General features: G+C 47.8%; 1 protein-coding gene across 1 annotated transcript in view; it reads right to left on the bottom strand.

The window, feature by feature from the left end:
* Nucleotides 1-23453, bottom strand: part of LOC137423229 (sodium/potassium-transporting ATPase subunit beta-1-interacting protein 3) — a 763631-nt gene that overhangs the window by 399997 nt on the left and 340181 nt on the right. The gene's annotated exons all lie outside the window — the stretch shown is intronic.

Genomic DNA, 23453 nt, shown 5'->3' with positions numbered 1-23453 from the left:
CCTGCCTGCTGGGTAGCTGTGATAGTTGGTTGTGCATTCATTTTTGAATACGGATCATCCCAATTACAATCAGTTTTTTGCAAACATAACTATAAAATGTAACTTAAATTGTTTGAATTGTGCATATAGCATCAATAGTGCTTGATTATACAATGGTGGAAAATTATAGTTGATGAAGCCTTCCCCAACAATTAATTGAACTCCTTTCTACCTTCATTCATTCAATGTAAAGCTTCCCCATCTACTTTAATCAAACATTTTCACAACACCTCTTTTTGCTGGCTCAACTCGTGTGTACATTTGCCATTATTAAATCTTAATTTACTGCAAACATTTTGGATCCTTTTTAAAGTTCCAAAATTAAATTGTTAATTATATTCGATGGGCATTGTATCACATGGATAATATGTTATTTGACAACCTTATTTTAGAAAAAGGTAAGATTGTGTGGTTTTATTATATGATGCCCGTCACAATGATGTTCCAAATGGTCCACACATTGCAGTTGATTTTTCAATGACCTCAGGGAAACGTGGAATGGACATTAAAATGCAATTTATGAAAAGCACATATCCCCCAAAAAATTCCAAATCAACAAGAATAACATTTTAAAAAACATCATAATGAGACAACATGATAAAAATGTGAATGTTTAATTGACACACACTTCTAATTACCTTCGCAAAAGCGGAAGGTTATGTTTTGATCGCTGTGTATTTATTTGTATGTCTGTGTGTGTGTGTGTATGTTATTTGCATAACTCAAAAAGTATTCAACCGAATTGCATGAAATTTGGTGGGATGATTGGTTATTATACGGGACACATTTGATTAGATTTTGGGAGCAATCGGGTCAAAGGTCAAGGTCAAGGTCACGAAAAGGTCAAAATCGTATTTTTACCAAGTACAGAACAGTAGCTGCGGCGAAGGTATGCGCTCTACCGAGTGCCCGTTCTAGTTTTCATTTGTATCATGCCAGGAACACATTTTGGATTTATTTAATCAATCTCAAACAATCAAAAATCTCAATCAATAAATAATCAAATTATTTATTTAATCAATCAAAAGTTCTGCGCATGCGCAAGATTGGAGGTCACGTCTCTTCAAAGCTGTCCATGCGCGCACGCTTTCGAAGTTAAGTAACTTTTCACAATTGTGTTTTTGTCGAAACTGTATCTTTCCTTCGGTGTGTGTAACTATTGGTGTGTCTTTAATAGTATTATTTGTGTTGGTTTTTCATACCTGTGTACAGAATCGTCGGTTAGTTCGTGTCGCGTATTCTGAGGCCAAGTGTAGTACTCGTAGGCTACCGTGTCTGACCTTGGCTTGAGGCTTTGTTTCTGTCTCAGCCGTTTCTTCGATTGCACTCGCAATTACTTTCGGTCTCTATTTTTCACGTTTCACGTTCAGTCTCTGTCTCTGTTTTCATCTCAACTCAAAAAAAATAAAAAAAAATAAAAAAATTCCCTTCTCTGTTCTTATCCGTTGTTCGTTCTTATTTGTTCGTTCGTTCTTCGACCACGTTGTTCGTGATCACGTGTTCACATCGTTAAAAAATTTTTCAACTGTCCCCTGAAGAACTGTATTCTGTCATATATGATAACACCTTTTTCTTCTTCTTCTATAAAAGGATGCTTTCGACTTGCTCACCAAATCTATTCATTCCAAAAAAAAATCCCGTCTCTTACAGTTACTTACAGTTACGTCTCTTACAGTTGCCTCTTTCATACATTCCCTAAACTCTCCAGTACTCCACCCATCCTTCAGCGTACTGTTACGGATCCCGGATTTAGAGGAGTTACTATTCATGTCATTGCTTATTAATGTTTATTCTATTAAAGGTTGTTGTGGTTAAAGGGTTAGAGAGGCTCCGGATAACAGGAGACCGGAAATGGGATAGTGAACCGGAAGAAGAAAAAGACACGAGGTCCGGGAGAAGCGGCTATCTTTTTCTTCCTCGCCCAGCTCCGACGCGAGCAGTGTCGATATTGAGCAGCGTGGGGAACGCTGCATTTGAAAGCCCGTCTGGCGAGAGGAGTTACCTGCGCGGGGTAATTACCGGTTACGCGTCAAGTTGCCGTGGGTTCGTGCACGGAACCAAGCGTCCGGCACAGTTCGCCTCAACGTCTACAAGGACGTGTATGGGTCGCACCTTGGGCCTCGCGCGCTTTGCGAGCCGCGCTTTGCTTTGCCCGCTTTGCTTTGCAAGGAGGTGTGCGCTGCAGCAGCTGTTCCCGGTACGCGACGTACACGTTTGGAGCACGTCAGCCAGGTGTTCGTTCAACCGCCCGTGTGCGGAGAAGTCGACCTTCACCTTGGTCTGGAGGGGCCCAGAGACATTGTGAGGGACAGTGACCATTGAGGGGTCGTGAGTGGGGAAAGGGGGGAAATATATGAGATGGCCATCTTAGTAAGATTGTTGATGGATTGTTGATTGCTGATGATGGATGGAGAATATATTATTAAGTAATCCGGATCCTTGGTGTGGGGTTTCTTATTGACTTGAATTATTGTGTCTTTCATATTGATTGCGCTACGAAAGCGTAAAAATCAGATATCTTTATGGCGGGGTCCTCCCACGGTCCGGGGGTCACCAAGACCAGGTAGTTACCGGGAGGACCACGTAACAGTACTCAAACTTATTTTTGACTCGAAGGTCTCAGGAAACTCATTTTGCAATAAATGTTCGTTTCCCATGAGTCGTACATTTTTCAAAATCCAATCTCACCCCTCCCCTCCAAATCTTCCCCATCACCCCTTCCCTCCAAAACTTCCCCATCACGCCTTCCCTTCAAAACTTCCCCATCACCCCTCCCCTCCAAATCCACCCCTTGCCCCTCCCCTCCAAATCTTCCCCATCACCCATCTCTTTCAAATATTCCCCCTTGCCCCTCCCCTCCAAATATTCCCCATCACCCATCCCTTTCAAATCTTCCCCCTTGCCCCTCCCCTCCAAATCTTCCCCATCACCCCTTCCCTCCAAAACTTCCCCATCACCCCTCCCCTCCAAAACTTCCCCATCACCCCTCCCCTCCGAGACTCTCCATCACTCCTCCCCTCCTAGACTCCCCTCTCACCCCTCCTCCTCAAAGCGTCCTCCCCACTTCTTCCCCCTTCCAACTTTCACCTTCATCTCCCTCAACCTTCTGCCTCACTCTTCACCCTCCTCAAATAACACCTCACTGCGCCTCACCCAATCACCATCAAACCTTTTTGTCCGCCCCATTCTTCCCTTTCTCCAAGCTATTCTGAAATCTCTGACACACCTTCAACAGCTCTCCCTACCTCTTCCTCCTCTTCCACATCTTACCCTACCGCTCCCCCCCCCCCCCCCCCACTGTTCTGTATCCGATGCTCCCCCTTCCTCTTCTTTAACAGGATGGACCTCAAACATCCGGGGCCTTCGCTCAAACTTGACTGATCTCTCCATACAGGTTGCTTCTGACAAACCAGACGTGATCTGCTTAACAGAAACTTTCCTCCTTCATGATGTCTCTGATTCCTTTGTATCTCTCCAAGGTTACTCCATCCTCCGGTATGATAGACCTGAGCCTCGTCCTGGAGGGGGGGTTGCTATCTTTATAAAAAACTCTCTTCCTCACTCGCCCTGCACTGCCATCTCTCCACCTCACCCCCAGGAATACCTTTGGCTACGGCTTCCCCTTCGCTCCCACCTTTTGTTCATATGTGTGTTGTAGCGTCCACCAAACAGTGATGACTCCATCTACATCTCGCTGTCTGATAATATGGACCAACTACTATCTACCCATCCCAACTCTCTCTTCCTCATATGTGGTGATTTCAATTGTCACCATGCCAGTTGGCTGGGTGTGGGTACCTCTCTCACCAGCCATGGCTCTTCAGCAAAGGACTTCTGTGACTCACTGGGACTGACACAATCTGTCAATTTCCCGACCCGGATCTCGGTCAACGGAGCATCTTCTCTTCTGGACTTGGTTATGACTAACGTCCCTGAAAATGTCTGCTGCTCTTCTTCTGCTCCAATCGGCTCATCTGATCATGTGCTTGTTAAAGTGGACATCTCTCTGACCATTCTCAGAGAGCCTCCTCAGCGTCGACGAGTCTGGCATTTCACTCAGGCCAACTGGCACGGTCTTCAAGCATCCATCAATCATCTGGACTGGTCTCCCATCTCTACCGCCTCTGACATCAACTCATCCTGGGAATTCTTCCAAAGTAAATTGCTCTCTCTCATGCACAGATTTATCCCATCTCGTCTTCAGTTGTCATACCCTTCCTCCCGTCCATGGTCCACGGAATCTTGTGGTGAGGCTATTGCCCAGAAACAACTTGCTTTCGTCTCCTGGAAAGCAAATCCAATGGAAGGAAATCTCATTTCCTTCCACAAAGCCCGAAACAAGTGTGTGTCCACCCTCAGGAGAGCCAGGAAACAATATCTCTCCGTTCTCAGGACAGAACTCTCTTATCTGTCTCCCTCTTCCAAATCCTGGTGGCATCTGGTCAAATCTGTTTCTGGTGTTTGATCCCCCTCCATCCCCTCCCTCACCTCAAACGGCTACACGGCTGACTCCGCACGTGAAAAATCTGAATGCCTCAACTCTGTGTTTGCCTCTAAATCTTGTGTTCAAAACCCATCCCTCTCTGTACCCACCGTACCCAGTCGTACCCAGCTGCTCCTGGACTCTGTGTCCATTCCTGACAAGGTGGAAAAGTTTCTGTCAACCCTCGACTCTGATTCTGCAACTGGACCTGACGGCATCAGCCCACGGGTCCTAAAATCCTGTTCTTCCGCTCTTTCACTCCCTCTCTCTGTTCTCTTCACCCTCTCTTTTGCTCAAGGTCATCTGCCATCTGCTTGGAAATCTGCCAACATCTCAGCTTTGCACAAAAAAGGTGCAAAAACAGATCCCAGCAACTACAGACCAATCAGCCTTCTCCCAATTATCAGCAAAGTCATGGAATCCATCATTGCTTCAGATATGAAATCTTTCCTCTTCTCCAATGGCTTGATCTCTGATCATCAATTTGGTTGCAGACCTGGTCACTCTACTCTGGACATGCTGCTTCTGCTTTCTCAACAATGGATGGAGGTCCTCAATGCCAAACAGGAAATTAGAGCTGTCTCCCTGGACATATCACGTGCCTTCGATACGGTCTGGCACCCTGCTCTGCTCACCAAACTCTCCTATTTTGGTATCCATGGAAATCTCCACGCATGGCTGGCGGACTTCCTCTCTAGTCGTAGTCAACGTGTGGCCCTGAATGGGTTTCTCTCATCTCCTCTTCCTGTTCAGGCTGGAGTTCCCCAAGGCAGTGTTCTGGGCCCTGTGCTTTTTCTGGTCTTCATCAATGATCTCTCTGACTCTCTTGAAAATCCTCTCTATCTCTTTGCTGATGACTCTACTCTCTGTCGCTCCATTCTTCATCCCTCAGATCGGCAGTCTGCAGCCTCCTCACTCTCTGCACACCTGGACAAAATCACAGACTGGGCAAACAAGTGGAACACGTCTTTCAATCCAGACAAATCTCACACTCTTACGATGTCTCTCCGAAAAGACCGACTGGACAACCCTCCCATCCACTTTCTGAATAATCCTCTCCAAGAACTTCTGTCACTCAAGCTTTTGGGTCTCACTATCTGCCATGATCTTTCCTGGGAAAACCACATTTCAAATCTGGCCTCCAAAGCCAGTCGCCGACTGGGCATCCTCCGTCGTGTGAAGTCCTTCCTTGGCACACCTGAGATCCTCACCACATACAAGGCTTTCATCCGCAGCTCAATGGAATACTGCTCTCCCCTCTGGGCTGGTGCTCCTGCCTCACACCTAGCTCGTCTTCACGCTGTTGAAACCAAAGCATTCAGAATCATCGGAATCTCCCGCGATGAAGCTAACTCCAAGGGCCTCTCACTCACTCACCGCAGGCAGGTTGGTGGTCTTTCCGTCTTCTACCGACTCCTCTCTGGCCTTGCCCCCCCCAGCTCTCTCTGGGCTCTGTCCCGCAAATATTCCTACAGGTCGCACAAGATCTGCCTGCAACCCTCTTATGGTTAAACTGCCAAAATCAAGACTCTCTGCTCACCTTCACTCCTTCATTCCTCTTTTCTCCCGCCTCTGGAACAAACTCCCTCACTCTCTTCAATGCCACTCCACCCTCCAGGTCTTTAAAACAGCTGTTCACCACCATCTCTTATCTTCCCCCTTCCAAAACCTTGATCTTTTCTACCCGCTAATTTCACCCCAATTCCACTTTTTTGAAATACCAACTTCTATCCTGGAAGTCCTTGGTGTCCTTGTGTTTCATACTTCTCCCCCCCCCCCCCCCCTTCCCACGCCTCATCCCCCCAAGCCCTCTCCCTCCCACACATCTCCCTGCTCTCAAATGTTGTGTGCTCTCAAGTGTTTGTGTGCTTCCCCTTCTCTCCCCATCTTGTCTTCCGCTCCCTCTTTTTATATATTTTGTTTGTCTGGTTGATTTGTTTGTGAAGTAAATGTCAGCTCTTTCACGAGCCTCGATTCAGTATACAAAAAAAAAAAAAAAAAAAAAAAAAAAAAATCTCAATGAGATTATTGGATGTAGGCCTACATAACGGAAAAATAATATTTATAAGCACCCAGGGGGCCAAACCAGTTTTTGTGGTGTGCCCCATCAGGCAAAGCCCTCTAGAACAGTGTTTGTCTGTCTGTACTCTGTATGTATGTATGTATGTCCCCTCAAATGTATACCAATCAGAGCTGAGGATCTGGTCAGATGACAGGGTGATGTGATAACGTCTGATGTCATTACGGCGGTACGGCAGATGACTCTCCACACACCACTATTTTGATTTCTATGCCGTTCAAGCCGAACATATCGTCGAACCTGTCATATATCACAATCGCCATGCTCTACCTTTACGTTTTTCATTCAGTGTGAAACACAAACAAACCGATTGTTAAATTGACCATCAAATATCGAAAGCATCGGCATTACGTCTCTTCCAACAAAACGGTACGTATCCCATCCTTGTGGGGTATAATCTAGATAAGAGTAGATCTTCCCTTAGTTCTGTAAGTAAAGGTTACCTCACGGATGTCTGGATTCCTCCAAATTTCTTTGTTTAATGTTATAGACAGCATTAGCGACTGTTAAAAAAGCTAATCATATGTGTTTGTGGTTTATAATATTTTACAAGGCAGGCTACGCCGCTGTTAGACTTTTGGTCTTGTTTTTGGAAAAACAGACATGGCGACTGTAAAAGGTTGGCTGCCAAAAATCATATCGTTATATATCTAGGAACAACATGTATGTGAACAACCTTGCCAAAAAGCTACTGGATATCTGTGGAAAGCTTCTAAATAACATGACCCTATACGCGAATACGGTGCTTTTAGCGGCGATCAACCATGATGGTTTATCCATGTTCCTTGAACAATGATGAAGGAAAAACGTAATTCTACCAAACCAAATATATCATAAATAAATTGTTATTACTCCCTGAACCATAACACGTTATATATATATATATATGTATATATATATATATACATACAGTATGTATATATTGTTATGGTTTTTAGAACCTTCACTTTGGTAAATAATAACCCTTGTAAATAATCCCCTGTAAATATTCCCATTTTTGGTAAAGGTCAAAGGTCGCACCCTAGCTCGTCCATATTGCAACACGTAGGGCACAAAGAAACCTCTTTAGTTATCTCATTAGTATGTGTTTAAAAAAAGGATCTGTTCCCAATAGTTTGACTGCATTTGCATTAATCAAATAAGATAGGCCCCTTCAATTATCCCCAATCTCTCTCTCTCCAGCCACCAAGTAATACCTGCAGTCGGGGTTGCTCATTTTCTTGCCCTCCATGCCTTTTGTAGGCCGCATTTTGCTGCACAAGATGCCATTAAGCACGCGGTCAAGTCCGGAGAAAAAGGGGGGAGGAGCTATCGAGCGAGGCGGATCCCTGTTAAGGGATCATTTGTATCCAGATGAACCGCGGCTTAATACGCGAGCGCGCTATATAAGCACTCATGTGGGACTGCTTGAAAGAGGTCGGTGCAGAGTGTGGTGGTGAGTCAAGCAGAGAAAAGCAAGGGGCAGAGAGCTTGAGAGAGTTGAGGAGAGAGTGGCGTGGGGGTGAGAGAGACTGCTTCGTAGCAGAGCTGTATATTCGTCCCCGCATATATTCCGCTCGCAGTCAACGGCATACCAACCGCGCTGCCTGCCGGAGTTTCGCCGTGGCACCAAAGTGCGGACCGGAATGAACGTGAACCGGAGACGTGAACGTGAACTGGACCGGAGCCCACGCTGCCAGTGGCTGGACCTTTCATCCCTGCCATTCCATCCTTTCATGTAAGTGTGTTTGTTCTGTCCTGGGAGTGTTAATTAAGAGTGTTTAAGGATTGCCCTGTGTCCTTTTATTTCCTTTTTGTATACTCTTGCCCTTTCGTTCCTCTTTAATCATTCCTGTATAATAAATCATATTTGTTCTTTCTTTACCCCTTGGTTTCTTCTCATCTGATCGCTTTCGTCCTGTCCCCAATTGATATACGTGGCACGATTTGGCAGAACCGCTCAGAATCGGGTTAGTCTTTTGTTAACGGCCCGAGTCACAGCTCGCTTCGCTCGGCGTATCCATTAACGCTGCGGCTCGGGTGGGAATTATCTCCTCGCTTACGGCCAGTCTTAGTACGCAGGTATTTGGGACTTCATTGACTAATGACCCTGGCTACTACCGACCGGAAGTGACGTCATAGTTTCCAGGATCGGAGACGGCCAGTGTAAAAGACAAGGGGATTAACCCCCCCTTGGTAAGGGGAGCGCCGTACTCCGAATCCGCAACAATATATATATATATATATATATATATATATATATATATATACACACACACACACACAGCAATTAGCTGTGGTAGGCAGCTCATCTAGGACAAGGAAACTCTGAATCCAAATGCACCACAGCCCCCTTAGGCCTCTGGGGCTGAAGGCAGCAGCAGATTTGAATTCAGGTTTTTCAAACCAAAGGTTGAGGTTTTATTTTTTAACAATGGCTAAGCTTTTAATGGCATAAGGACAACAGTCCTTTTTTTTATAGGAGGTGGTCTTTGCATTTATTAAACCATGAGCCACCCCTGGGCAAGCTGTTCAACCCCATTTTAACCGATCAGGGTTATGTAAAGCCAGAGAAGCAGGCTGTGATTGGCCATGCAGACTAGCACATATGGTCAGTAATGGCTGCGTGGCCTTGATGCTAGCTAGATGATTATCTTATATAAAACAATGTCTCGGATCACCTCTCCAGCAAACACAGTGCCAGGAAGAAGGCAATGACAAAGTATATGTCAAGGAAACAACAATGATCAGAAATCTAAGAGATAAAGCTGTGGTGCTGGATGATTTTTTGTAGGCTTCCCCAGATCTGTGCCTCGACAAAATCCTGTCTCTGAGCTCTGCAGGCAGTTCCTTCGACCTCATGGCTTGGTTTTTGCTCCGATATGCATTGTCAGCTGTGAGACCTTGTATAGACAGGTGTGTGCCTTTCCAAATCATGTCCAATCAATTGAATTTACCACAGGTGGACTCTAATCAAGGTGTAGAAGCATCTCAAAGATGATCAAGAGAAATGGGAGGCATCTGAGCTAAATTTCAAGTGTCATAGCAAAGGGTATGAATACTTATGTCAATGTGATATTTCAGTTTTTTCTTTTTAATAAATTTGCAAAACTTTCTAAAAGCCTGTTTTGTCTTTGTCATTATGGCGTATTGAGTGTAGATTGATGAGGGAAAAAATGAATTTAAACGATTTCAGCATGAGGCTGCAACATAACAAAATGTGAAAAAAGTGAAGGAGTCTGAATACTTTCTGAATGCACTGTATATGTACTCAATTTTCTGCAGCAGATGTGTGGAGGAGTTTTATGGAAAGCTGCAAGAACTGGTAGAACAGGTGCTAAAAGAGATGTTTAAATTATTATGGGAGACTGGAATGCAAAACATGGAAAAGTAAGGAGCATCAGGGATTGCAGGAAAGCACGGACTTGATATCCAAAATGAGACAGGTGAGATAATGCTGGAGTTCTTAATGAAGAATGAGCTCGTAATTGCAAACACGTTGTTCAAACAATCCAAACCTAGACTGTACACATGGACTTCACCTGATTGGCAACACAGAATTCAGATTCACGACATCCCAATCAATATATGATGGCAAAGTACTGTGAAATCTGCTAACACTGCTAGGCGAAGACTTTGGGACAGACCATGAACTCCTTGTGGCAAAACTACAAATACGATTGAGAAACAACAACAACACAACATGCATTTTAAAGGCCATTTTCCCGACGAGAGCGGGGGTTAGCCTTGCGGTCCCCATGACAATTTTCTCCATTTTGCCCTATTTTGTGCATCTCTCCTTGTTAACCCCCTTGCCCGCATTTCTTCTTCCACCATCTTTAGCCAAGTCTTTCTCGGTCTTCCCCGTCCGAGAAGACTTCCTTCTACATTCATTTCCATCACTCTTCACAATCAGTCACTTTCATCCTTCCTCAATACATGACCAAACCATCTCAACCTGTTCCTCTTCACAGCATCAATCACAGGCTCTATTGCCATCATCTTTCGCAATTCATCATTTGTCTTCCTCTCTCTCAACGATACTCCGCACATCCATTGAACCATTCGCATTTCCACCCTTTCCAACCTTCGTTGCTGCTCTACGTTCATTACCCATGTCTCGCTCCCATAAATCATAACACTTCTCACACATGCAGCATACACCTTTCCCTTCAGCTTCAACGACACTCCCCTCATCATCAGCACGCCACTCAGTTCCCGAAACGTCTTCCATGCACCACTCACTCGAGCAACCGTTGCCGAGTCTGATCCACCTTCTCCATTCAGCATGTCTCCGAAGTAGCAAAATGTTTTCATACCTTCCAGCTTCACGCCGTCTCCAGGATCCAACTTAACATTTCCTCCATCTGCAGCTCCCTCTGTGCACAACTTACATTTGAATGTAGCTGCCACACTGGTTAATGACCCTCTCAGACCACTACATTTTTGATGAACCCACTCAGTGCACATTGTACATTGAATGGAGTTCACTCCGACACCCTTCCTGCACACAGCACAGGGCCACTTCCCAGTTCTTTCCACCTCACCACATGCTTTACCACTTGCCATCACCTTCGTCTTTCCGATATTCACCTTCAGACCTTTTGTCTCCATACATTCCTTCCACTTGTTCATCTTTTCCTTCAGTCCATCCATACTTTCCGCAATCAACACCAGATCATCTGCATACAACAACTCCCACGGTAAACCCTCCTTTACGTTCTGAGCCAGCACCTCCATCACAGCTACAAATAGTAGTGGACTTGGTACCGACCCCTGATGCACTCCCACCTTCACCTCAAACTCACCACTGTTCCCGTCCTTCGTCCTTACAGCTGTGCGCGCTCTTTTGTACATTGCCATCACTACTCTGATCAACCATTCCTTCACTCCTAACTTCCTCAATGCCCATGTCAATACTTTGCGTGGAACCCTATCGAATGCTTTCTCCAGGTCAACAAACCTAAGAAACAACTTCTTCCTCTTCTCCATGTACTTCTCCTGCAACTGCCTCACAATGAAAAGCGCGTCTGTCGTTCCTCTTCCTGGCATAAATCCAAACTGCATTTCGTCGATCTTCACTTTCTTCCTTATCCTCCTCTCCAACACCCTTTCCAATACCTTCATTCCATGCTCCAATAACTTTATCGCTCGGTACGAGCCACACTCCAGAGGGTCGCCTTTCCCCTTGTATAGATAGACTAGGGTACTCAATTCCCAAGCCACTGGAATGCGGCCTTCTTTCACCACCAGATTACAGATCTCTGTCATTCTCTTCACACCCCCAACTTCCTGCTGCCTTCAACATATCTCCCACAACTCCCGTCGGCCCTCCCGCTTTTCTACCCTTCATTGCTTTTATCGCTTCCTCAACTTCCTTCTCAGTGATCTTCTCTGCCGGTCCTAAAACTGGGTTACTCTCTATGTTGCCATCCCATTCATTCTCTGTATTCAACAGCATTTCCATATATATTTTCCATCTTCCTTTAATTCCATCTGGGTCGACAACGAATTGTCCCACTTCATCCTTCAAGCAACTCACCCCCATCACATCACACCTCTCTTTCGCTATCTGCTTTGCAATCCTGAATACTGCTTTCTGACCCTCTTCCGAATCAAATTATCAAATCAAATCAAATTCCGAGGCAAAACCACAAATACGATTGAGAAAGTTGAAAAAAAACAAAAACTCAGACCAGACATTCTTAAAATTCCCCATGAACCACAATTCTGCAAACTTAGGGGGTAAAGGGGAAAATAGGGTTCGGGACTTCAAGTTAAAAATGTATCCAAACTGTACCCTTACTTAACATGTTTGTGCATTGTTTTTGCGCTATATATTTTAATAAATAAAAGTTATTAAGAACATAAAATAATACATAAAGTAATGTATTTACATAAAGTAATATTTTCCTGTATCAAGAACATAAAATAAAGTTTATTTTCCTGAGTTATTATTAAGATCATGAAACTTACCTTTAATAATATCGATGATAAACTTGATCCAATAATGTGATGGTGATGTTGATGATGGCGACAATGAAGAACTTTTTTTTTTTTTTTTGGATACAAGGTCGAGGCTCGTGCGAGAGCTAACGTTGATCACAAAAATACAAACTGACACATAAAACATATGATAAAGGGAGCGGGAGAACAATATGGAGAGCAGGGACATCGGGAGATCTGTGGGAGGGAGAGGGCTTGGGGGGAGGAAGCATGGGAAGGTGGGCAGGGGGGGGGGGGGATGATTGATGATGATGATGTTGATAACTCAAAGACGGGTTAAAGGGGGTTATTGTGTTGATGGCCCATGTTAATGAGGTGAATAAATGTGGGAAATAGTTCACCAAACCATGATTATTGAAGTGCGTTGACCGCAATGTGCAAACATTGCCTCAATATATTCATCGCAATGGAGGAAATCTGAGAAGAGGAAACCCACGTATGGTAAAGGCTCCCCCCCAACCCCCCGTACTTCAATTTTAATAAAATATTAATTTTAATGATCGCCAAAACATTCTGGGCATTTAGTGCTACTGGCTTTTTGAAGGCCCACTCTTGTGAGACACAATTTGTGAACACTGTGGAAGAGATCATGTATTACCTTATCCAAGAACCCAGACCATAAATTGATTATGTAGATACTATATTTAGTACTATTACTATACTTATATATATTACTGTATTACTATATATAAATATCTCTATTATAATAGCAGTAGATGATTCTGTCTGTCTGTCTGTTGGGCGTCTGTCTGGGGTGTGGCCTACTCGGTTTGCAGAGTAGCTCCACCCATAGCTCCACCCATTCAGGGAGTGGCTTCATATAATTATAAACAAATATCCACCATTTTATTAACTCGCATAGCTTTGAGGCCTGTTTTGTAGGCCCGTGGTGTCTTGCTCTCTCTCCCAGTTTTATTTCAAATCAAATTCGATATATCATTTCATTTTTCACAGTCGCTAACATAGTTTTAGACTCGGTTGAAAAAAAACGGGAAGAAAATCCAATGAAAGTTGCCGTTTATAGAACGAAATGAATTCTCAAACGCCTGTAACTTCAAGGCCATTGAGTCTCTCTCACGCCTTTATCTCCAATCTAACTCACCATATGTTTCATTTTTATCGATGGTTTCAGACTCGGTGTCAGCAATAATTGAGAACATTCCACACACGCGGGAAAATGCAGAGATATATTTTTAAAAATCGCGTCATGGTGTATCATACACCGCCCAACATGACACCGACGGCAACGTGTCAATATATATTAAAAATTCGCTTTTGCTTTTCTGTTAAGATATATTACTTTTTAGTTTGATGACAGTCGTCACAAAAACGTCAACAATGATGCCGACATATATTTCTTCGTTTTTATTTCATTCAACATTATTAGCCGGAAGTAAAATATGTTTCAGGAAATTACCGAGAGATATTTCTTCGTTTTTTTTATTAGTTATGTGCGCATACACTTTAAATAGGTTTATTTGAAATCTTTAATTTTCCACAATATAATTTACTTGCCATTTATCATTTGATGATTACGAGACACTTCCTCTTGAGGATCGCGACAATTCATGCGCTGCGTGGAAACTTCTATTTCCAAAATGAATGAGACGATCGATGAAGAACGCAGACTTGAACAGGATGCAGCAAGAAAACGAATGAGACGGGCGAACGAGTCCATCGACGAACGTCAATGCAAACTTGCGGGGTCACCCGTGGGAATCCCACGGGCATGGATGTGTGTGACATTTCGACATATTGAGTTAGTCTATGCTGCACATTCATTTTTACAAAATGGTTACTGGCAAGTCATTAGATCCAGAAATGGTGTAATGAACACAATTTATTTATGCGCAAGCAAGAAAGCAAGACGGGTCGATTTCCGATTCCGACGGGTCGACGGGCGAGACGGGCCGACGGGCGAGACGGGCCGATTTGGAGCAAGAAAAAGAACGAGACGGGAGAAAACGAGAGAAACGAGACGGGGAAAGCCGATTGGAGAGGCGAGTGAGGAGCGATTGGAGAGGCGAGTGAGGAGCGATTGGAGAGGCGAGTGAAGAGCGATTGGAGAGGCGAGAGGAGCGATTGGAGAGGCGAGTAAGGAGCGATTGGAGAGGCGAGTGAGGAGCGATTGGAGAGGCGAGTGAGGAGCGATTGGAGAGGCGAGTGAGGAGCGATTGGAGAGGCGAGTGAGGAGCGATTGGAGAGGCGAGTGAGGAGCGATTGGAGAGGTGAGTGAGGAGCGATTGGAGAGGAGAGTGAGGGATTGGAGAGGAGAGGAGTGTGAGGGATTGGAGAGGTGAGGGATTGGAGAGGAGAGGAATGTGAGGGATTGGAGAGGAGAGGAGTGCTAGGTGGAGAGAGGATAGTGTCAGGTGGAGAGAGGAGAGTGTCAGGTGGAGAGGAGTGAGGGGTCACATATTATGTGAAATAAATAAATTGTGTTCATTGCACCATTTCTGGATCTGATGATGTGCCAGTAACCATTTTGTAAAAATGAATGTGCAGCATAGACTAACTCAATATGTCGAAATGTCACACACATCCATGCCCGTGGGATTCCCACGGGTGACCCCACTAGTATTACTATATTACTATATTACTATATATTACTATATTACTATACTATTACTATATTATGCAGATACTATATTTTCGTGAATAATTTGGTTCTGTGGCACATTAAGAACTCCCGAGTAAAATCAACCACTACGGGATAAGAGGTGAAAACTTGAAATGGATAGATACCGGGATAACCAAGAGAAGTCCACATGTTGTTGATGGAGAAAGACCCCAACCAATACCAGTTATATCACGTGACCCTAAGGGGACCGCCATCGGCCCCCTTAAGTTTATGTTGTATATCAATGACACCAGGGAGAGAATAAGTCAAGGGACCAACATTAAATTCTTCGCTGACGATTGCCTTTTGTACCACCGCATTCGTGGGCAGGAAGATCATGTATATTTGCAGAAAGATCGAGACGCATTGAGGGATTTGTCTCACATATGGAAAATGACTTTCAACCCGTCATAGTGTGAGTGTGTGACACAAGGAGATGCAGAGAACTGAGAGGTTTGACGTACTGAATGATGAGGATAAACCTTACATCTGTTCAGCAGAGCCGTTACCTTGGTGTCAACCTGTCAAGCAACATGACATGGAATCATCATGTGAACCTTGTTGAGAATGATACAAACAACATCCTGGGATTTGTAAGGAGAAACATAACCAAGTGCGATGAAAAGTTAATACAGCTGCATACAAAGCAGTGGTACATCCCAACCATGTACAAAGCAGTGGTACATGCCAACCTTGTACAAAGCAGTGGTACATCCCAACCATGTACAAAGCAGTGGTACATCCCAACCATGTACAAAGCAGTGGTACATCCCAACCATGTACAAAGCAGTGGTACATCCCAACCATGTACAAAGCAGTGGTACATCCCAACCATGTACAAAGCAGTGGTACATCCCAACCTTGTACAAAGCAGTGGTACATCCCAACCATGTACAAAGTAGTGGTACATCCCAACCATGTACAAAGCAGTGGTACATCCCAACCATGTACAAAGTAGTGGTACATCTCAACCACGACTTTAGAGCCCGCATATATGTCCCGAGGCCACGCCTTGCCCTCGGGCGTGGCCGGTCGGCCGAAAGGCGGGGCATGTATTTCAGTTCAACCCTGCGCCTCTGCTCCAGGCGAGGCCCGAGCCATGCTTCCACGCCCGGTCGCTCGCGCCACCCACTGGTGCGCGGAATAATTATCCGCTGGCATTGTGTCCGCCACACGCGCCCCCCCAGAATTCCCGCGCACCTGAAGGGTGAGCTTGCGGGGAAGCCGGATGACCCGGCCGAAACGCCCTCTGGCGATACGTGCAGGGCTGGGGGGTGGCGGGACGGCGGGGGTGGGGGGTGCCGGGGGTCTGCCCGCCGGGGGGCGGCCTCGACGCGGAGGCAGAGCTGCTTGCGGGGGGTGGTCCAGGTCGAGGTGGGCTGGCTTGAGGCGGTCCACGGAAATACGATCTGGAGTACCGCCGATGTCCACGGTGAAGTGCTTGTCCCCGGTCTCCAGCACGCGAAAGGGCCCGTCGTACGGGGGCCGCAGCGGTGCCCGGTGGGTGTCGTGCCAGACAAAAACGTACTCCGCCGTGCGAAGCTCCGGGCGACGTGTGAGGACGGGCAACCGTGGTGTGCCATCGGCACAGGGGCGAACCTCCTGGCGGTCTCCTGAAGGGTGGAGCGCTGTTGCGCCGCGGACCAAGGTGCCGTGGAGTCGGGGATTAATTCGCCCGGTACCCGCAGTGGCTGTCCGAAGACCAGCTCCGCCGAGGATGCGCGCAGGTCGTCCGTGGGCGCCGTCCTGAGGCCCAGCAGGACCCAGGGGAGCCTGTCGGCCCAGAGCGTGGCCTTCATCGAGCGATGGAAGCGCTTGCACAGGTCGTTGGCCTGGGGGTAGTAGGCCGTGGTGCGGTGCAGCTTGACGCCGAGCCCTTGCGCCACCGCTACCCAGGGCTCCGAGGTGAACTGGGGGCCGCGGTCGGACGAAATGTCCGAGGGGGCGCCGAACCGGGCAACCCAAGTGGCGATGAAAGCTTGCGCGACGTCAGCCGCAGCCGTCGCCGCCAATGGCACGGCCTCCGGCCACCGGGTGGTGCGGTCCACCATGGTGAGGAGGTGGGTGAAACCCCGCGAGGGGGGCAGAGGTCCCACCAAGTCGACGTGGACATGGTCGAACTGACGTTCGGGCACCGTAAACAGGGCCAACGGGGCCTGGTTGTGGCGGTGGACCTTCGCGCGCTGGAACGCGAGGCACGTTCTGGCCCAGTTGCGGACGTTCTTCCGGAGGCCATGCCAGACGAACTTTGCCGCGACAAGCTTCTGGGAGGCCTTTGTGCCCGGGTGGGACAGGCCGTGGATGGCGTCAAAAACCGGGCGCTGCCAGCCAGTGGGCACGATGGGGCGAGGCCGGCCGAGGGAGACGTCGCACGAGAGGGCAGTGCCCGCGACGTCGAATGGTACCTCGGTGACGCGGAGGCCCGTGACGGCGGTCCGAAAGGCCTGGACGCCGGGGTCGGCGGTCTGGTCCGCCGCCATCCGGGCATAGTCGATCCCGAGGTGGACCGCGTGTGCGACGGACCGGGAAAGGCAATCCGCCACCGGGTTGTCCTTACCCGTGACGTGTCGGATGTCCGTCGTGTATTCGGACGGGGCAGAGAGGTGACGTTGCTGCCGGGCCGACCACGGTTCGGCGGCCTTGGCCATCGCGAAAACAAGGGGCTTGTGATCGATGAAGGCCGTGAACGGGCGGCCCTCGAGAAGATGGCGAAAGTGTCGGACCGCCAGGTGGAGCCCGAGCAGCTCGCGGTCGAAGGTGCTGCACCGGCGTTCGTGCGGGCGGAGCTGCCGACTAAAGAACGCCAGCGGCTGACAAGCACCATTCACCCACGGTTCGTGCACCGCGCCCACCGCGTAGTCCGACGCGTCGGTGGTGAGGGCGATTGGTGCATCGGGCGCCGGGTGCGCCAGCATGGTGGGGTTGGCCAAGGCCAGCTTTGCACCCGCAAATGCCGTGTCCATCAGCTCCGTCCAGGTGATATCACCTCTGCCCGGCTTCCCCCAGAGGGCCTCGTGCAGGGGGTGCAGGAGCTGGGCGAGGCGGGGCACGAAGCGGTGATAAAAATTCACCATGCCCAGGAGATCGTGCGGGGGCGCGGGAAACTCCTGACCGCCTCCACCTTGGCCGGTAAAGGGATGGCCCCGTGCCTGGTGATGCGGTGCCCCAAGAAGTCGATGGCGGTGATGCTGAACCGGCACTTCGCGGGATTGATTATCAGGCCATGCTGGCCCAGGCATTCGAAGAGCGTGCGGAGATGGAGCAGGTGCTCCTCCCGGGACGCGCTCGCGACTAGGATTTCGTCCAGGTAGACGTAGATGAAGGACAAGTCGTGCAAGACGCTGTCCATGGGCTGCTGGAACGTTTGGGCCGCATTTTTCAACCCAAAAGGCATCCACAAGAACTCGAAGAGGCCGAAAGGTGTTATAACGGCCATCTTCGGTACGTCTTCCGGTTGTACGGGGACCTGGTGGTAGCCCCGGATGAGGTCCACCTTGGAAAAAAACGGTCATTTTCGCCAACCGGGCGGAAAAGTCCTGAATATGCGGGACCGGATAGTGGTTGGGGATGGTGGCGTCGTTGAGCCGGCGGTAGTCACCGCACGGCCGCCACCCGCCGCCGGGCTTGGGCACAATGTGCAGAGGGGAGGCCCATGCGCTGTTGGAGCGCCGGACGATGCCCAGCCGCTCCAGCGTGGCAAACTCCGCTTTCGCAACGGCGAGCTTCGTGGGGTCGAGGCGGCGCGCCCGGGTGTAGACCGGTGGTCCGACGGTGGGAATATGGTGTTCCACTCCATGTTTGACGGCCACTGCTGAAAAGGTGGGCCGCGTGAGTGCCGGGAAACTGGCGAGGAGGCGGGTAAACTCGTCCGCTGCCGGAAGCATACAAACCAAACTCGCCGGGATGGAACCGCTCAGCAAGCCGCTTGGTAAGCCGCTCGGTGAGCCACTCAGCGAGCTGCTCAATGAGCCGCTCAGCGAACAAGCAAGCGAGCTGAAGGTTTCGGCCTGGGCGAGGCGTCGACCCTTAACGTCCACCAACAGCCCATGCGCACAAAGGAAGTCCGCACCGAGCAGGGCCATTGGCACGCTGGCAGTGACGAAAGACCATTGGAAGCGCTGTCCCCCGAAACGCAGCGAAGGCAACGCTTCCCGAATGTGCGGATGGGTGTTCCATTGGCGGCGAGCAAGGCGGGGCCCTGGCCCGCGGCTTGCTTGTCGGACGCGGAGGCAGGGAGGACGCTTACCCACGCTCCAGTGTCGCACAGAAAACGGCGACCAGACGAGGTGTCTGTAATGAAAAGGAGGCTGCCGGAATGGCCGACGCTCATGACCGCAAGTGATCGCCGGCCCGGTCGTTTCCCGACCCGTCGAAAGAGCACGGCGGGCGGCACGCCCTAGCCTTGCGGCCGAACCTGGCATGATAATAACACCAGGTTTGCCCCGGTGGTGGCTGCCGCGTCGGTCGTGACGGCGGTGGTGGACGGGGTGTAGCAGCGGCCACGAGGGGGCGCGGCGCTGAAGCCTCCGCACCGGGATCCAGTATGGCAGCGCTATGCGTCGGCCGTGTGTGCGGCGCTGAAACCTCCGCACCGGGATCCACTACGGCAGCACCATACGTCGGCCGCGTGTCGCAGACCGCAAAAAATTTGTCTGCCTCTCCGGCCAGAGCGCGGGGTTCCATTAGGGTCGAACCGGCCAGCGCGAGCCGCACCTGCGCAGGTAGCTGGTGGAGGAAAAGCGCTCGGAAAAGGAAATCCGGGCGTTGGTCTCCAAGAAGGGACAACATATAATCCATCAGAATGGACGGTCATGTGTCGCCGAGGGCGGGAAGGTCGAGGAGGTGGTCGGCGCGGTCGGCCTCCATGAGCCCGAACGTGGTGAGGAGAAGTCGTTTGAGCGACGCGTACTTGTGGGCGCCCGGCGGGCACCGAAGGATGGACATGACGCGGGCGGCAGTGCCGGGCCCGAGGGCGGCGACCACGTGAAAGTACATGGTGTCGTCCGCCATGATGCCCTGGAGCTGGAATTGGGCTTCGGCCTGCACAAACCAAACGTCGGCCTGTGCTTCCCAGAACTCCGGGAGTTTAACGGCGACAGCGTTGCTAGCCATGGCGCGTTCAGGGGTCAGCTACGGCTGAACCAGTCGGGGTTACCAGTGTGGTGCTATGCACACACAACTCGTTTGCCAAGAAGGTAGGCCACCATGCGTTGTACAAACCAAAACACTTTATTCTATGCTCGCACGTAAGCACTGGGCGGGCTCGACTTTCGAGCCCGCATATATGTCCCGAGGCCATGCCTTGCCCTCGGGCGTGGCCGGTCGGCCGAAAGGCGGGGCATGTATTTCAGTTCAACCCTGCGCCTCTGCTCCGGGCGTGGCCCGAGCCGTGCTTCCATGCCCGGTCGCTCGCGCCACCCACTGGTGCGCGGAATTATTACCCGCTGGCATTGTGTCCGCCACAATGTAATTTTTTTTGGTTTATCCAAGATGGTGGCCGTACCACGTGACCTGTGACGTCATAATTAACCTTAAAAGATTCTTCATGCCCAGGCGCTCCTGTGGTGAAAATTTCCTGTCAATCCCTGCAATGACTGCAGAAAAAGTGATTTTTATAGAACATAAACCTGAACATCGCAGACAATTATTTATATCGTCTGAGAAGCCCATGCGAGGTTTCTTCTTCTTCAGCCATTCACAACTCTGGGTGAAATGCGAACTTGTCCAAAAAATTCGGAATTTTGCAAAATCTGTTTTATTCTTTTGTTAATATACCTCAGCCATTGACAAATCTGAAATTAGAATTTTATTTGAGGTTCAAATTACTCTGTGAGATCGTGTCGAACGTTGCCTGCACGTCTGTACATGTGATAAATTAATTAATTATTTGCCCACTCTCGAAGACTTCTTCTTCACGCAATAACAACTTTTAGCCTCCAGACAGTACATCCAATCATCTTGAAATTTTGCACACTTGTTACTCTTCATGACTTCTACTATAGAATGAAGTTTCACGTCGATCAATGTGGCGGTTCAAGAGATATAATTTTTGTAATATTTTCGTTTAATTAACGATATCTGCCAAACCACGTGACCTATCGCAAATTCCAAATAGGTCATTTTAGTAGACCCTGGTGTTGGGCTAGCGGCTAGGGTGCCAGCTTAGGATCCTAGGATCCTGGGTTCGAATCATGGTTGATCGCTGAATTAACGCCAGGGGGGTTGACTCAGCCTGTCATCCTTCCGAGGTCGGCTAATTGAGTACCAGTTCACTGGTAATTCCCTGTTTGTCGTAAAAGGCGACAAAAAGGGTTGGCGGCAGGAAGGGCATCCGGCTGTAAAACATTGCTTCAAAAAGGGGACCAAAAAACAACAACAACCACGGTCCCCGAAAAAGGCCAACCCCCTGCTTGCGGGGAAAAATGGCCTCTAAAGGTGTTTTTTTTTTCTTTTTTCTTTTTAGTAGACTGATATGCTGAACACAGCTGTGAAGTTTACCCTCGATGGGATCAAAAATGAGGGACGAGCTAGGTTTTAAAGGTTTATGCTTAAAAACGTCATAACTCTGAAACCATGTGAAGCATGACATCATGCTCGCTGACTTTTTTTGTTCGTCATGGGTATACGATTGTGCCTGCAAAGTTTGGCCTCAATCTGTTGAGGCGTTTTGGAGAAAATGGGATTTTAGTGGCTTTTCAGGCTTTGCACTCAAAACAATATGGCGGCCGAACCACGTGACCTGTGACATCATAATTACCATTAAAATATTCTACAGGCTGAGTCCCTCCTATGGTGAAAATGAAATAATTCTGAAAACTGGCAGTAGCACTGAGTCACATGGCCTGCTAAGAAAATATGCTGCGTTTCTTCTTCTTTCAGCAACAAGGACTTCTAGCTTCGAGACCGTACAACCAATCAGGTTGAAATTTTACACACTTGTTCTGATTGATGAGATCTACAATGCATTAAAAATTCAAGGAGATCATTTACAGTGGTTCAAGAGTTAGAAGTTTTTTAGGATTTTCCTTTAATTATTTATTGCGGCCAAACCATGTGACTTATCAAAACGTCTCAAGTATTATTTAGACTTCCACCCATGCGGAACATTTGTGTAAAGTTTCCACTCGATATCTCCACAAATTATGGAGAAGATAGCATTTTTAGTTTATTCTTAAAAACGTCATAACTCCGAAACCATGTGATGCATGATGTCATGATCGCTGAACGTTTTGTTCGTCATGGGTATGCGATTATGCATGCCAAGTTTGGGATCGATCTGTTCAGCCGTTGCGGAGAAAATGGTGTTTTCGTGTTTTTAACGAAAAACAATATGGCGTCCGAACCACGTGACGTATGACTTTGATAATTTTTGCATTCTGATTTTTTTTTAACTAAGGATCTGGTGAAAAAATATCATTTTCGTGGAAGCAAGGGATGTGTTTGACGAATTCTAACCTCTTAATGTTAGCATTTTTAATATACTAAATAAACATGTGTTTTGGTCCCATTGCAGAGTTCTTTAGAATGAACCATTACTCAAATTTTCCATTGAGTCGTTTCGGAGATATAGAGGGGCAAATTTGAAGGTGTTTTCCAAGATGGCGCCCATACCACGTGACCTATGACGTCATAATTAGCATTAAAAATCATACGTGCCTAGCCGATCATTTGATGAAAATTTCCTGTCAATCCGACAAGCGGTTGCTGAGAAACTTAATTTTTTAGTTTTCAGAGGTGAAAAATAGGGTGGAAGTATAATAAAAAGAAAAACTATGGGAATAATATAGGGTATTCCTATACAATGTAATTCCTTCCCCCCATTGGGGAAGGAATTACATTGATCCAATGTAATTCAATGTAATTGTATAGGAAACCTAATTAGATAAGCAACATCAGAAGCAAAATCAAACAGAGTATATGTCTCAAAGGCAGCATGGAAGCCAAGCACCTCAGGACAATGAAGCTGTATAGCGATGTCCGGATACCATTCTGAGATTCTGAAGCAGTCTTTACACCAACCACCCTTAGCCACTGCACTAATTTGACATTCAGTCACAATTTAGGAGATGGAGGCTTTATTGATCGGTACATAGCTATAATGGCGGCCTCCTGACCACGATACACATGCCACACCTTCTGATGCTATGTATCGATGTATTGCATGATTCTTGGAAGTATTATTAAGGTAATTTGTGTTCTGCAGTCTACAAGGATATAATTAAATTTAAATAAAGGTTTAAAGACAT

Source organism: Myxine glutinosa, chromosome 3, assembly GCF_964187855.1.
Source record: "Myxine glutinosa chromosome 3, kmMyxGlut1.1, whole genome shotgun sequence".
Lineage (NCBI taxonomy): Eukaryota > Metazoa > Chordata > Myxini > Myxiniformes > Myxinidae > Myxine > Myxine glutinosa.
Note: the sequence above shows the minus strand (reverse complement) of the source record. Positions and strands in the feature narration are given on the sequence as shown.